General features: G+C 45.6%; 1 protein-coding gene across 2 annotated transcripts in view; it reads right to left on the reverse strand.

Moving 5' to 3' along the window:
• The window catches only part of C1_1H5orf34 (chromosome 1_1 C5orf34 homolog), a 236,186-nt gene that overhangs the window by 138,398 nt on the left and 81,016 nt on the right, over window positions 1-16,772 (reverse strand). The window lies entirely within an intron of this gene.

Raw genomic sequence — 16,772 nt, forward strand, 5'->3', positions numbered from 1 at the left:
GGGGCAAGCACACAACCTTGTTTTAGTATGTTATGCGTGGGGATCTTCTAAGTGATTCTATCGCCTTTTCCAATTTTACCCTGATCTGTGTATAGATTTCTGATTATATCTAGCAGGTTTGGTGGTATACCCCAGGTGGCCATTTCTGACTAAAGTTTCATGTCCTTAACCTTATCAAAGGCAGCCTCTAAATCAACGAAGCAGGCGTAACGTGGCATGTGTTTTCGTTTGGCTTTTTTCAGCAAGACGTGAGACTGCTAAAAGATTGATTGAGGCATTCATTCCTGCCCTGAAACCAGTCTGTATTTTTGGGATGAGGTTGGAAACAGAAGTCCATGATTCCAGGTCCAATGGCAGGTTGGAGGCAAAGAACTTTGCTTCCACATCTATCAGGGCAATTAGGCGATAGTTTGTTGGGTCAGATCTCAAGCCGATCTGTATATGGAATGGAAAATGCCGCCTCTCCATGACCGTGGTATAATTTTGGCAAAAAAAGCCTGATTTCCAAGTGGTGTGAGGATCGAAGCCCAAAAGGGTTGGGCTTCCTTAAATAGATGGTTAGGTAGTCCATTCGGGTCAGGAGCCCCGTCTGATCTCAACCTTTTGAGGGTTACCTGCAGTTGTACCTTGGGTAGCCAGTGTGTCCCCGATGGGGTTGAGGTTGACAAGTTAAAGAAGAGCATTCTACACTAGGCGGAGTGGGAGGCGTGTTCCTAGCTTCCTAGTCCCCCGAGAAAGCTGCCTTAATACAAGTGGAACAGTCTGCTTCTGAGATTCCTGCATTATGATGGCTGGTTCTCCCATTTGCAACGGAATTGATTTCAACCTAAAACCGGTGGCTATTCTTCATTTTGCATGCATGAAGGAGCTTCAGCCAGACTTGGGTCTGGTAGGACCACTTAGCAGACCAAATATGGTTCTTATATTGTAATCTTAGGGCAACAATGTGTTGTCTGGAGTCGATGCCGACGGATGAATCATCCTGCCAGAGTGCTCTGACAACCTTATTTAGTTTTCTTTTTTCCAGCCGAAGGGCATAGATGAACCATATGGCTCCCCCCCCCCTCTTGGTGGTTTTGCTATTTCCTGCCCTAGTTACTGCGAAGCAGCTTTGAAGTGTCGTGGTTAAGGACTCCCAGAAGTATATCAAGTCCGGATTATAAGCAGGGTTATATTGTAGTAAAAAGTTGAGTGTGAAGTGAATTAAGGTCTGTAGGAAGTTGGCTCTGTATATAGTATTTCAAAGTAAGAAATAGTGTGCACATAGTTCAAGGGTTCCCCTTAGAGGTAAGATAGTGGCAAAAGTAGATAATTCTAATGCTCTATTTTGTGTTAGTGTAGTCGAGCAGTAGGCTTATCAGAGGGTAGTGTTAAGCATTTGTTGTACACACACAGGCAATAAATAAGGAACACACACTCAAAGACTTGCTCCAGGCCAATAGGTTTTTATATTGAAAAATATCTTTTCTTAGTTTATTTTAAGAACCACAGGTTCAAGATTTACAATTAATAATTTAAATTTAAGGTACTTCACGTAGATACTTTAGGAACTTTGAATAAAAGCAATATCACATACAGTCTTTGTGAAAATGGCAATAAGCTATTTTCAAAGTGGACACTGCAAAAATCAACAGTTCCTGGGGGAGGTAAGTAAAGGTTAGTTTTGAAGGTAAGTAAAACACTTACAAGTCTCAAGTTTGGGGCATAGGCAGCCCACCGTTGGGGGTTCAAGGCAACTGCAAAGTTACCACACCAGCAGTTCAGGGCCGGTCAGGTGCAGAGGTCAAAGAGGTGCCCAAAACACAGAGGCGCCTATAGGGAACCGGGGTGCTCCGGTTCCAGTCTACCAGCAGGTAAGTACTTGCGTCCTCAGGGGGGCAGACTGGGGGGTTTTGTAGAGCACCGGGGGGGACACAAGAAGGCACAGAAAGTACACCCTCAGCGGCACAGGGGCGGCCGGGTGCAGTGTGCAAACAGGCGTCAGGTATTAGATTGAAAACAATGGAGGGACCCGGGGGTCACTTCAACGATGCAGGCAGGTGCGGGGGGCTCCTCGGGGTAGCCACCACCTGGGCTAGGCAGAGGGTCGCCTGGGGGGTCGCTCCTGCACTGGAGTTCGGTTCCTTCAGGTCCTGGGGGCTGCGGGTGCAGTGTTGATTCCAGGCGTCGGGTCCCTTGTTATAGGCAGTCACAGTCAGGGGGAGCCTCTGGATTCTGTCTGCAGGCATCGCTATGGGGGTTCACGGGGGTCGTCTCTGGTTACTCACGGGCTTGCAGTCGCCAGGGAGTCCTCCCTGAGGTGTTTGTTTTCTGCAGGTCTAGCCAAGGGTGTCGGGTGCAGAGTGGGAAGTCTTACGCTTCCGGCGGGAAACGTGAAGTCTTTAAAGTTGCTTCTTTGTTGCAAAGAAGTTGCAGATTTTTGAACAGGGCCGCTGTTCATGGGAGTTTCTTGGTCCTGTAGTCCAGGGAAGTGCTCGGAGGCTTCAGAGGTCGCTGGTCCCTGTCGGATGCGTCGCTGGAGCAGGTTTTCGAAGTTGGAGACAGGCCGGTAGGGCTGGGGCCAAATCAGTTGTCATCTTCCTCCTTCTCTGCAGGCTTGTAGGTCAGCAGTCCTTCTTCTTTCTTCAGGTTGCAGGAATCTGATTTCCTGGGATCTGGGGAGACCCTAAATACTGAATTTAGGGGTGTGTTTAGGTCTGTGAGGGCAGTAGCCAATGGCTACTGGCCTAGAGGGTGGCTACACCCTCTTTGTGCCTCCTCCCTGTGGGGAGGGGGACACACCTCTAATCCTATTGGGGGAATCCTCCAAACTCAAGATGGAGGATTTCTCAAGGCAGGGGTCACCTCAGCTCAGGACACCTTAGGGGCTGTCCTGACTGGTGGGTGACGACTCCTTGTTTTTCTCATTATCTCCTCCAGCCTTGCCGCCAAAAGTGGGGGCAGTGACTGGAGGGGCGGGCATCTCCACTAGCTGGGATGCCCTGGGTCGCTGTAACAAAAGGGGTGAGCTTTTGAGGCTCACCACCAGGTGTTACAGTTCCTGCAGGGGGAGGTGAGAAGCACCTCCACCCAGTACAGGCTTTGTTCCTGGCCACAGAGTGACAAAGGCACACTCCCCATGTGGCCAGCAACATGTCTAGTGTGTGGCAGGCTGGCAGGAACTGGTCAGCCTACACTAGAAGTCGGGTATGTTTTCAGGGGGCATCTCTAAGATGCCCTCAGGTTGTAATTTACAATAAATTGCACACTGGCATCAGTGTGCATTTATTGTGCTGAGAAGTTTGATACAAAACTTCCCAGTTTTCAGTGTAGCCATTATGGTGCTGTGGAGTTTGTGTTTGACAAACTCCCAGACCATATACTCTTATGGCTACCCTGCACTTACAATGTCTAAGGTTTTGCTTAGACACTGTAGGGGCATACTGCTCATGCACATATGCCCTCACCTGTGGTATAGTGCACCCTGCCTGAGGGCTGTAAGGCCTGCTCGAGGGGTGACTTACCTATGCCACAGGCAGTGTGAGGTTGGCATGGCACTCTGAGGGGAGTGCCATGTCGACAGTCATTTTCTCCCCCAAGCACACACAAGCTGTGAGGCAGTGTGCATGTGCTGAGTGTGGGGTCCCTAGGGGGGCATAAGACATGCTGCAGCCCTTAGAGACCTTCCCTGGCATCAGGGCCCTTGGTATCAGGGGTACGAGTTACAAGGGACTTACCTGAGTGCCAAGGTCGTGCCAATTGTGGAGACAAAGGTACAGTTTAGGGAAAGAACACTGGTGCTGGGGCCTGGTTAGCAGGGTCCAAGCACACTTCCAATCATAACTTAGCATCAGCAAAAGCAAAACGTTAGGGGGTAACCATGCCAAGGGGGCATTTCCTCACAAGGTCTCAGTATCTACTCCTTTCCATACCGAACGCATAAGGTTGTAGGCACTTGGGGTGGTCAGTAGATCGTTGGCATGGGGTGCTTTGGGGGGAGGGGGGTTTAACAATCATCTGATGTGTTGGGTGAACTGGTCACTCTCTACTCCGTCGAGAATACTGTAGTGAGTGACTACAGGTTAACGAAGGTATAGTCCAGGATGGAAGAGGACTTATTCATGACTCTGGTGAAGGCTGCTGGTTGGTCTTGAGGGAATCGACCATTAAGGGACTACATTCCCCTGCGTTCCAAAGCCATAACACCATTCTTTCCCAAGCAGGTCACTTTTGTTGAGTGATGTTATTACCAGGGGTATTTTGTAGTTCGTGCTCAACAATGGAGACTGATTGTGATTGGGGTTACTTCCTAATAGGTGCATGCTAAAATCCCCCAATAACACCAGCCTTTCACGGGGGAACATGTGTTGTATAGGTTTAACTAGTTTGCATAAAACTTCAAGATTTCCTCCTTTGCCTTTTTTGTTCAGATGTATATAGACACTGCACAGTAAGAGTCAGGGCGTATGGTCTAAATGTGAGGTAGTTAAGGCAGTGAATTTAACAGATTGGGCCCAATAAAAGGGCCAAATCAATCGGAGCATGCTGCCATAATAGATGTGTTCCAATGTACGTTGACATTCCACCTGCTGCTCTGCCAGCCTTTCTTTGTTTCTTGGCAGCTAGGCGATATTCCTTGAAGCCTGTGATGGGTACCAGCTGCTCCGACCATTTTTCCTGCAACAGCACAATGTTGTGTTTTAACAAATGGTTAATTAAGTCTTTCTCTTCCCTCTTATTGCTTAGGCCGTTAATGTTCCAGGAGCACAGGGTTAAAAAGCTTGGGTTGTGGCTGCTTGAGATTCATGCCGCCATCTTCTCCCCTCCTGAGGCAAATGAGTCGCTAGCGAAAGACACTTGCCTCATGTAAATGGGTGCATCTGGAGCTGTTGTTTGTTGAATCGTAAAATTCAGGAGGGTATTGGGAGAGAGTTTGAGGGGGCTGATTGCTCCCCTTAGCATTCCAGTGCTCTTGTTGTTACTCCTCATTAATGGGCTCTTTTTCGGACGAAGGGGACTCGGATAGGGCTCTGAATCAGTCCTTGTCAGTTCGATACCCCATCTTAAGAAATTGTCCCTTTGTTGCCATACTAGTGCAGAAGTCCTACTATCAGGCCAGGAGACCGCTGTTGTTTCTCTTCCTGGTATTGCTGAATTGGCTTTAAATTGAATACATTCAATGTGATCAGATTGAAGCTGGTTGAGATTAGCGTTGGCCCGGACCAGCTTTAAAATGGCTACTCTATTTAGGATGGTGTGACCTCCTTTGGACTTGTAGTGGGAATCATCTCGGTCCTCAGTGTGTCTGGCTCCAAACTACCTCTTTACCACTGATGGTCCTCCTGGAGGCTGTAAGCGGGATTCCATAGGGGGTTATATGGGCAATAATGAAGCTGTTCCGGGCTGTAATTAGCTGACGGATCACAGGGATGTTTGAAAATGGCATCCTGAGTTAAACGGCTTGCTGGAGCTATGTGGCGGAGGGTATTTGTGTGGTGCTGGGCATTGCTGAGGTTGGAGAGCTGATCTTTGGCCAAAGCAGAAGGCTGAACTTTATCTTGGGCCTGAGTGGAAATCTGAAGATACTGACATGTATGTTGGGTTGGTGGTTCCATGCCGTTGTTTGCTAATGGGTCTCTTGTGAGTTCAGGAATGATAACTGGAAGGCCTACTATGGCTGCATGGGATGAGGGAGTAGGTTGATGTTGAGTTTGGCTGGGATTATGGGTATGAACATTGGCCGGGACGAGTGGCTGGGTTGTTCCTTGAACCTGAACGTGGGGGACCTGCCACAAATTAGGGGCCATTTGTCGGTGGCCCTAGTCCTTAGAACTGTTTTGAAGAGGCACCTAACTCTGTTCCTCTGGAGTTAGGGCCTGGGGTGCTGATGGAACTCTGGCTTCTGACTGATCTGAACTGACTGTAGATACGTGGGCCGTATCGGATCTTTCCGTTTGAGTGGGTTGTGAGGGTGTGAGCTCTTTGGCTTGCAGGAGGTTGTGTGGTACTTTGTGTTGAAAGAGCAGGTAAAGTGGCTGCCATTTTGGTTGGTCATTGTTCTCGTTTGATAACTGATGGCATCCGGGAGGCGAAGAAAGAGGGGCTACTTCTTTACTCTGCTTGTTGTTTATTGGCCTTCCTGAGGCGTTTGCGCTCTTTCTTGGTCATACGAGGTTTAGTTTGTTGGGTGGTTCCATCCTGGGAGCTCTGTGAAGGGCTGTGGACCAGAGGATCTTGTGTAGTCACAATATTTCTTTGCATAGAGGATCCATCTTCTTTAATCCCGACATTTGGCACTGCACCATAGCGGGCTCAAGAGGTAATTCCAAGTCAAAGGTGTCATGCACCCTCCCAACCTGACTTGCTCCATATTTTGCCTGCTTAAGATACTCACTATCGAATTTTGTGGCAGGATCTACTCCCAAAAAGGGTTAAGCGTCAGCATGGACTTTGGCAGCTTTCCAGATGGCCATTTCATGGCTGTGATGATAGACAACATTACACAAAGGGAGAGTATATGGGAGCGAGAAGGACACACACCGTACTCGACTCCCAAAACACAATACTAAATCACAAATGAGAGTACGGGGTTCTTGTAGCGTAAGTAGGTCGATAGTGTATCAATTGTGACACTAGACCACTCGTATACCTCGACTAGAGGTGAAATGTAAGTGAGCTGTGGAGTGGTGTAAGGTCTGTAAGGGGAATTTCCTTTACGGACTAGGTGGTCTCACACACTATATAGTGTCATGCTTCATCATATGACCACCTAGCCCCACCCAGGTAGGACAGTGCCACCTGGGCGGACTCAACCTCGCTGTTAAAAGAACAGGAGGGAGTGCGTAAATTAATTTAATTTCTGGAAAAGGGGATCCAGCTATGCTAGGGAAATAAAAACACCTACTCAGATACCCGGGTGAATTTAATAGAGGGTTCTGTGTGGTGTGATTAAAAAGAAATGGGGAACCAGTGTGAGAGCAATGACTCACAAGGTCACCTATCTAAAAGAAGTAGCCGACATGTTTCTGCCCTTGTAATTGAGCTATGGAGGGTCTCTGGGCATTCATCAGGGCATTGGATCCCTGTTGCATATGCTTATTAAGTGCTGCAGAAATAATCACAATAGAAAAGGGGTTGAGGAAGGGCCTACCTTAACCGAGGGAATACCTGGGGAGGACCCTAACACTCGAGGCTAGTGGCCTCTGGTATCCTGGAGAGGGAGCGTCCCCTTATAGTCAGACTTGCATCAAAGGTGGGCGCTCTCTGTGCGCCTATACCGACCTCTCCTTCAGGACCGCTTGAATTCAAGGCAGTGGTTCCTGATCTGGTGGTCGGAGACAAATTAATCACGCGGGACTGGCACCCAAGGTGGAGGTTTCTCACTCTGGTCGAGGAGGTGTGGGAGATCGTCAACATCCAAGGAATGTCTCCTGGTTCAAGCAAATTGGAGCCCTGGCAGGGGACCAGGGTGGCAACCCAAGGGAGATCAATAACATGCCGGAGGGAGACACCGTGATGTCCAGCCCTCGGCAAGGCTTGACACAAGGGGAGCAGGAAGAAGCAGAGGCAATACCAAGAGCAATGAGCTCCAAGAGGTCTACTGGTCCAGTGAGTGATGATACCAACACTTGCGAAACCAACTCAGATACCGGTACTCCGTGGAGCACGGATTCCATCAGCCAACACCAGAAGTATGGACTCCAGCCCAACCCTGAACCCAGTCAGAGGCCGACAGACTATGTTTGTTGTGTATCGAGGAAAGAGTTCTAAAATGTTCTCCAGTACTAAATGTTGGAATGGATGTAAAGTGCTACCCGGCCTCTATTATACACTGTACTGCACCCACACGCACCCAGGGCCTGTTGCATCTCAAGGGAATAAATAAAGGTCGGAGTGCTTCCCCAACCAACACTGTATGGTAACAGCTTTGTCAATATAAATGGTGCCAGTGGAAACAAGATCTGATGAAGCAGCACAGAACGAGAAGGCATGGCCCTATATTCTGCAGCTTTAGTCCACAGTGCCCACCTGACCAATAAGGTACTCAAGAGTGAGCAAGTGTTGTCGGGACACACCACTCTGAGGTGAAGCCCAGCTGGGAGCGATACGTGAGACCTGGCAGAGGAGGCGTGGCACACGGTAATGTGAAGAGGAAATTGAGGTAAAAGTGAGGCAAGATGGTCAGCTGTAGCCTTGGAATCAGAAGCTTTGAGATGGCTATAACTAACAAAGGCACACGAACTGGCACAAGGGCCTGGCAAAAGGAGCCAGAAAATCATGACGTTATGTACGGCCTGGAATGGTGATCCACAACAAGCGGGATGCTTGGAAATGAAACACTACACTGGTACACATGACCTAAGTGGTGCAGCTTGTGTGTGGCCATATGTGGCTGTCATCTTGTAATGGTAAGAGTTAGACAGAGGTCTTCAATTCTTTGTGAGAGTCCCCCGGAGAGAAATATTTTCAAGTCTGGCGCCCTTCAAAACTTTACAGATGGAAAAGTGGGGACGGAGGGAGTGGGGCTTATGAGTAATATTTTCTGGTATTTAAGTGATATCTACATATCCATAAATGTTTGTAAAAGCAAAGGGGGCAGTGCTGGCACGAAAAAATACAGCATTTCAAAGTTGAGGCACGATGCACACCTCTCAAACGTTTGGGTTTCCAAGGAGGGTCTGGATAGCGATTCTATTAAAATCAATGGGAATTAACTGTTTTTAGAAAAAGTGACAGAAAGTTTTACAGGGCATGTGAGCCCATTGAAGGCAATGTGAGACGTTCTTTGTTTTGAGGTGAAGATGCAGCACCCTATAAAAGCCCCACTGCAATCATTCCATGGGTAGAATAGAATTAGCAGACCTCAGTACAGCTTTTATTTACTATGTGCTTTTTATGTGTAGCCTTTTTACTTTCCTTACAACATAGAACTCAAAGTATTGTCAACAAAGCCCGTGGGAAAGTAAAGCATCTCTGAGATCTGCTGCTTAAGCCCATTCATGCAGGAGCATCACTGGAACCTGCTTTTTCATATGTTAAAGCAGCAGCTCTCTGAGGTTTGACTCTTTAGTCTTTTATAAGAAAGTTCACCTTCAGTAAGCGATGTAGCTCGCCAGTAACCAGGTGACTAACATGCTGGAGCAAGGAGCTGCACACTTTTCACCCTTCTCCCTGGGCCACTACTCTAAAACATCGAGAAGGAAGTCGCCTCTGCCTAATTGTAAAAAAACAAAAACACAATCAATGAACTTCCCCAACTTTTGGTTTCAGTTTTATCGCTATGTACGATTAATTAAAATCATTACACACAAGTAAATGACTAAGCAACCAAACAGTACATGAAGATATACAGTTAAAAATTATTAATTTTGCAGCGAACCCTTACTAAATATTTCGGAAAACAGTTAAAAATTGAATCAGTTGGATTAAAACATGCAATGATTGCCTGGCGCCGTGAACAGATTTAATGTTCAATAAATGCCGCCCGCAAAAGTTCTCTTCTGTCCTGCATGAAAGCTGGGCATATGCAAACCAAATGGACTAAATCCTCTTTAAAAGCTACGCATAAACGACCAGATTGATTTACTGGTTTTTAACCACGGGAGTCTATGCAGTAAATATGGTAAATTGCCAAAATGAAGAGTCATAAACTTCCAAATTAAGAACACAGATTATCGAGATTCAAAATACGGTTGGGGTTTTAGGATCTTATAGTTCTGCAGTATCATCCAAGCATGAGATCTTTTAGTCTGCGTTGCCTTGTCTGCTGCTATGGAGAGCTTCTCCGTTGTGCAGTAAATCCGTTTTTTGTTTTGTTTTTAGAGCCGGGAAATATGTTTAGGCCCCAAAAGAAACCTAGTCCACAAGTTTGTAAGGCAGAGTCCACGTATAACCTGCCCAGCACTGAAGGGCAGTTCGCTGGCACTGACCACAAGACTGTACTAATTGAAAGGCCAGCTGGAGTTGAAGTTTTTAGTCTGTACCAGCTTTGGATGTTGGCTCCTTGTCTAGCTATTGCTTGTTTAGCAATCTCGAATTCGAGACAAATTTGTGCCGGTGAGGCATTTTACTCCTGTACACATTCGAGATTGTGATGTCCAACTGTGCAGTATCATGGCCACATAATCTTCCCTGCCGTAGGTCAGAGACAGGGGAAGCTCAGAGTTCATACTCTTTAAAGAGTGGAGAAAGGTTTGAGCCCCCCAAAACATTACATAGGGAACGAAAAGCCTGTGACAGAACATTGCCTTTCCATCAGATTTGAGATTTTTGAGATTGGAAGGAGCCTTTTCAAATGAATAACCCCACTAGATATTTGTATTCAGCCACAGTGTCCAGAGGCTGTCCCTATAGATACCATCTATCTTGATTTGGTTGCTGATTACCAAGAGGTTAGATAGCTTCCCATTTGTGGTTGAGTATGAATTGATTCATCAAGTAAGCGATGAAACCAGATTTTAAATTGGCTTAAAAGTATCCTATCGTCCACGTACAATAAATGCGAAAGATGAAAATCTCAGAGTTTTGGGGCATGCAATGAGCACTGGTCCCATCGCCCAAGAAGAGGTTAAATAACTGGTATGCCAGCACACACTCCTATTTAAGACCCTGTGGACTGAGAATTTTCCTGGAGATGTGAGTGCCGTTGCCAGTCTTAACTCTTAACCAAGTGTTGGTGTCTAGTAATTGCATTGATCGCAGTAGATGGTGCAGTATACCCCAGTTCGTTAGTTTGAGCCAAAGTTGATTTTTGAGGTACACAATCGAAGACACCCTTGAAATCAATAAAGCATAAACACAGCAGCTGGCACTTGGGTAGCAACTGGTCAGAAATTCAGGCCAGTGCCATGATGTTGGTGGAAGTCCTGGTTCCTTGTGTGAAATCTGTTTGATATAGTCATATTATGCCTTGATCTGAGGTTCATGGGTGGAGATCCTTCTGTACCTGCAAAGCAACATACTTAGCTTCATTGTCAAGTAAGGCTACTAGGCAATAGTTGCTTGGTTCAGACCCATCACCCCCCTGGAAGACTGTATTAACGATGGAGCCTCTCCAGGAGCTGGGGATGATCTGGGTCTGTAGCACGGTGTTAAAGACCATTGTCAACTTCTCGGCCCAATAGCTTATAATAATTTATATAACACGTGGGAGACCCTATTGGACCCCGGAGCTCTGTATCAACGTCCTGGAACAATTATTTTATTGATTTGAGTTGGAATCATCTTTATTGTTTAGTTTATGAAAGTTTGAGTGACCAAGGCTGTTGTCTTTTAATAATAACCCGTTTACAAAAGCCCCTGAATCTTCTGGCTGATCCTTTATAGGCAGCGTACTGCGGGGTCTCACACCAGCGGTTACAGTGAGTAGCAAGGTAGCTAGCCCATACAGCCTCTGACATTTTCAAGCCATTGATTGGAAAGGGTGCTTTGTCAATGATGTTGACTTCCTTCCAAAAGCTTTTGGAATCTGTTTTTTTTGCTTAAATAATTTTTGCCCAAAATACTTAATCGGATCTCTTCTTCTCATTCCTGATTAGATTTTTATACCATATCCTAAGTTGTCATGCGTATAAGGGCTACACCAGGATGATTGCAATTTCTTTAATGTTCTCAATGCTTGGTTAAGCTTCTTTTTTGCCAGTTTGCAGGCAGGTGCTAGCTTTAAAGCTCCTGATTTTGAATTAACCTGACTCTGTTGTACTATTCTGCGCCTATAAGATGGAGAATTGGTGAACCTATGGGATAGTAGATCCCTGAATGGTACCAAGTTTTCAAGAGGGTTAAAGTCCACTCTTTGACAGGATTTAAACACTTGCACCAATGTGGCTACTACGGCATATATTGATTTGTCTGACCAAGTTATTTTCTTAAAGTTAATTGTATGCAAGGTGGCAGGAACCCCATTCATTGGGCGATATATAATCATGGAGTAATAGTCAGCTCGGGTATTTGTGGAAAGTGATCACTTTCCAGCCTTTCTTCAATGTTAAAGAAAGCAACACATGAAATTAACAGTAGAATGACTAATGTATAGTCGAGGATGGAACATGAGGTGGAGGTTTGATGCCTGAAAGCAGGAGGGGTGTCAGACTCAAATCAACCATTCAGAACTTGGAGACCAAGCTGTTCTAGCTCCAAAACTATTAATGACCCTTTGTTGCCCACCCACCCCTCCAGGTGGAGATTCACCATTGTTGATTCTGGTATATGGTTATTTCATCAGGTTCTGAGGTAAATATTAAATTCATATTAAAGTCTCCCATGATCAGAAGTTCAGATGCTTTATCCTTTATCTTTGTATCCAGGAGGATTGCGATTAGATTTCTAGTTAGTTCTCATTTCTTCTTTGCTTTATAGGTATATATACATTAACTAATAGCAGTGATTTCAATGGGTTTTGAAGCAGGCCCTTAAGTGCCACACTTAATACATTTGGATTATCTTGCGCCAAGCTGCACTATGGCAGTTTAAGGCGGCTGAGCTATAAAGGCCCCCTTTCCGGCATCTATACTTGGCAGAATACTTCCAAGAACCACAGCAGGGGGACTGACGACATGGACCATGTTTCTTGTAAAATCAACAAATGGTATCTGTTCCAATAAACTATTATGTCTGTATTGTGAGCATTTGAAGGAAGACTGCTGATGTTCCAAGACCAAGTACTAAGATGTTTCCAGTTGTTGTCAGTTATGTCAGGGAGGAACTGTTCCGGTCATTACATTGGCTTTTTATGCAATGCCAGTGGTAGCCGTCCACATTCATCTATTTGTGGTATGGCCCTATATCTTAAACTTTCTTGAAAAAGGGCCAAGTCTCTGGTTCCACTAGATAGGTCTATTCCCAGAGCATTCTTCAGTGCAGAGTAGACTCTCTTTCATTTGAAGAACTGTTAGGTCCATTGTAGTCTATCGGGGCCAGCAATTAGGACAGCCCGAGATGGGGTGATAGCTATACCTCAATTGCTAAATGCAGTTCTTTCCTACAGAAATAGATGAGCTGCCTCTTGTGAAATCCAGGTAACGAGGGTTGTCTTGGTGGCATAATTCAACAGAGGTGGAAGAAATTCAACAGATTCAATGTCTGACAAAGTAAATTCCTGGAGGGTGTGGAGTAATCCCAAAATGTTGCCCCTATTTAACATGTCAAATTGGGCTCCTGAGTGGTATCACAGTTGGAGCAGAGTTTTCCAACTTGCCAGTGCAGGCTCTAGTTGGTAGTTGCACTAGGACGCTCCGTTTGGTGCTGCCACTGGGCCATCGTTTACCATTGTTGGTGATCTTGAACACCTGCTGGTCCTGGTGGGTTGGCCATTAATTCTTTGTGGATGTTGTCAAGCCATCTGTTGGCTGGATAAGAAATTGTTGCTAAGCTGCTACTGACGTAATGTTGACTGCAGGATCCAGATGTTGAGCCACGCTTCTGCTTGGACATTCCAAAGTCAGTAGCTCATTTGTAATGGCCTTAGTGGAGGGACTAGAATGGCAAGGGGCTAGCTAGCTGTTGGACAATCACTGTTAGCTTGTAGGTTGCAGGAATAAGATGGCCACGGCCCACCATGGCCGATCGGCCTCATAAGACATGAGCTCTTATCAGTGGTTCTTTGGTCATAATCACTGTGAAGAACAGGGTTCAATTTAGGCTTCCATATGCTTGCCCCTACATTTAAGGGGGTGGCTGAGTGTTCTTGTCATCCTTACAGAAACTGTGGAAGACAAGTTACAATATTCTTTGCCGTTTCTCCAAACCTCCCGGCAGGCAGTCTACTCTTCCTCTGTGTAAAAAATAAAAATAAAAATCATAATGACCCCCACCCCCCAAAATAAAAATCCCCATGGACATCACTTCTTTGCCGGCAGGAGTCCTAACACTGGGTGGGCACCAGTGTTTGCCGACAGCCCCCTCCTCAAATCCCCCGGATATGTTAAAGAAGAAAAGAAGACAACCTGCAAACATGCCAGGTTGAGCATTCAGGATATAATTATGAGCAGTGAAACACTTCTCTTCCTCCCGCCCCTCCAGATGCTGTGGGGCTACAGCAGATTTGTTAGGGATGTGTGTCCTCCTGCAAAAAGGGCCATATGCCCAGTTTTTAAGACCTCTGAGTTAGAGGCTAATTATATTGGCAAAAGAGCACATTGGTACAATTCAAGGAAGGGAAAAATACTAAATAAGATCGTTTGTTGTTGCGTACTGGACTCAGGAGGGCAGAACGGCAAATTGAATGCATGTTACTGGGTTATGCTGAGGCGCCACAAAATAGTACCTATCCAGTCACTGTATAGACTACTATAGACAAGTAACGTTTTGTTCTAATACTTCTTCACAAAGATTCTTCACCTTGGGAATGAATTCAAAACAATACTCTCCATGATGTGGGACTGAGTAATGCCAATTAACCAACAAATGTATGCAACAAAGCCCTCGCAATGTGTCCATCACTGCGAGCCTGACTGGTAAGACATCTATGCTCAGAAAAAGAAAATAGGGATGACCATGTATACACGCATGGCCAGCTGCCCGGCAAAATGTCAGCTACCGGGATGCGCCGAGAGGAAGCAATAGAAGATGCCATGGCTTTCGTTTAGCTGGCATGAATGCCAACCTGATGGTCCTTCCTGCCTAAGGCACAGCAAATCTTAATACAAAAGATAAGCCAATGTGGAATTGTGTGTTTGGCCACCTCTTTGCTCTTCTTAACTTCAGCAATGCCCACAAAAAGCTCATCTTTCACTCTGTCCTTTAGAGTGCAGTTGTTATAATAACACACTGCGTGCATGGAGTCTAATTTATGCACTTGTTCCTATTCTTTGGTGGGATAAGGAGAGGGAAGAAGGAAAAGCGATGGAGTGACCCATGTGAAAGGCAGATACTATTTTCGGTAGAAAAGTCTGGCAAGCGCGAAGAAATGGTTTCCCTACAGAGAATACTTCTAATGGTGGACAAACCAAGAGGGCCTAAAATTCAACAATTTTAAGTGCCGAACTTAATGCCTCTAAGACAACAATCCTTAGTCAGAAGTCAAAATGGGTAACTGAATCAACTCAAACGAGGATGCTACGAGGAATATCGAAACCAGAGTCCGATTCCACTGAGGATCAGTAAAGGTGCGAGATGCAACAAGTAAATTAAACCTTTTAGAAACGTAAAACTAGTGGAGACTTAAATAAAGGCTGGTCTGAGAGACACATAAAGGGAGATAGTGCAGCAACACACAGCTGTATAGCCGGCCAACACAGATTCCTTGACCCCACACAGTTCAGTCAGTTGAAATAATGGATGGTGGTGAACAGTACGACAGAACATGACTAGCGCTCCCTGAAATGGAATAGAGGAAAGCCTTGTGGCAAGAGAAGCCACTTAAAACTCCAACACATTTATGTATAGGCGCTGGTCTAACATGGACTATCAGCCCCATGCCTTAATGTCACTCAGATGAGCACACTAGCTTAATGATGGGGCACCTGTAAGTACAGCACCCTGCAACTGCAGGGGACTGAATGAATGACCCATCTAAGTCCAAGTGCACATACACTTTTCATCCACATCCCGATTCGGGGGGAAAGAATTGCAAATCTGCGCCCGAGCCAGGAGACTCACAACTCACCTCATGCTGGAGACGTTGATGTCTGAGGCACTACCAATCGACCCTCATTCGCCATCAACAGGATTCATGTGGCCATCAGGCCTAACAGGCATATATCTTACAAAATTGGGATCAGTGTATAAACCAAAAATATATTAATCATATCCCAATTGACTGCAAACCTCTAATGAGTATGAAACCATCATACAGGTTCTGCCTAAAAAACACTCCTATGAAGGTCAGCCTCTGTGTCAGGATTGGATGGGCTTTTGGATATTGATCGTGAAGCCCAAGCTGTGGAGGAGGATGGTAGAGCTGTGAGATATTCTAAACTACCGCAGGAGAACCCACCTTCACCACTAAGACATCCAAGTGTGAAAATATATCAACTTCTGACCAAATGCAGAGTCTCCGCACATAAAAATGTCTTTTTATGTGTGGACACTCCACACTCGAAATGATACTACTCGTAAATCCCTCTGCGAATAGCAAACATCTGCAAACTTACATGAAATTGTGTGTTTAACTTTGCGAATCAGACCTATATTCTTGATATGCCTCAACTTCACCATTTCATGCACCTCCACAAGAAGTTCTTGAAAGAATAGACAGGAGTAGGAGAAAGACGAACAGGCTCGTGGAGATGGACAGAAAGAGGGAACCCCTCCATCCATAAATTCTAGGTAATGGGTTCCAAGGCCAATAAATAAAAGAACTGTGCCCTCATAATTCAGGAAACAGGGATAGGAATAATTTCTGCTTATTTTGCTCAGATGAAGATTTGTGGAAGTACAACTCCTTCTAGGATGTCTGGCACTTTATCATCTGGGCACTGTTTAAGGGATTGTGACAATTACTGTGGTTAGGTGGGCCACAAAACCCTTGGAAAGTGCAGTGTGTGTCTTTTGAAATGGATACTCCTATGACCTGGACTGCTTTTATGCCTGACTTAGTCACCATGGCATCTTCAGCCTAAAAAGAGTCCGCAGCCTAAAGCTTTATCAAATGAATTAAAAAAAAATACAATTGGAATAATAATCACGACTCGATGATTAAGCTAACAATTTGTATGGCGTACCCAAGGAATTCCCAATTTCCTTAACTCCCAGTTTATACCAATTTTCTCTTGTTTGCTGCTCTCCTTTTGGCTATTCTAACCCACACATTGCTGCCTCTGCTCTCTAAACATTCTGCTTCTGACAATTTAAAG

Source organism: Pleurodeles waltl, chromosome 1_1 (genome assembly GCF_031143425.1).
Source record: "Pleurodeles waltl isolate 20211129_DDA chromosome 1_1, aPleWal1.hap1.20221129, whole genome shotgun sequence".
Classification (NCBI taxonomy): Eukaryota; Metazoa; Chordata; class Amphibia; order Caudata; family Salamandridae; genus Pleurodeles; species Pleurodeles waltl.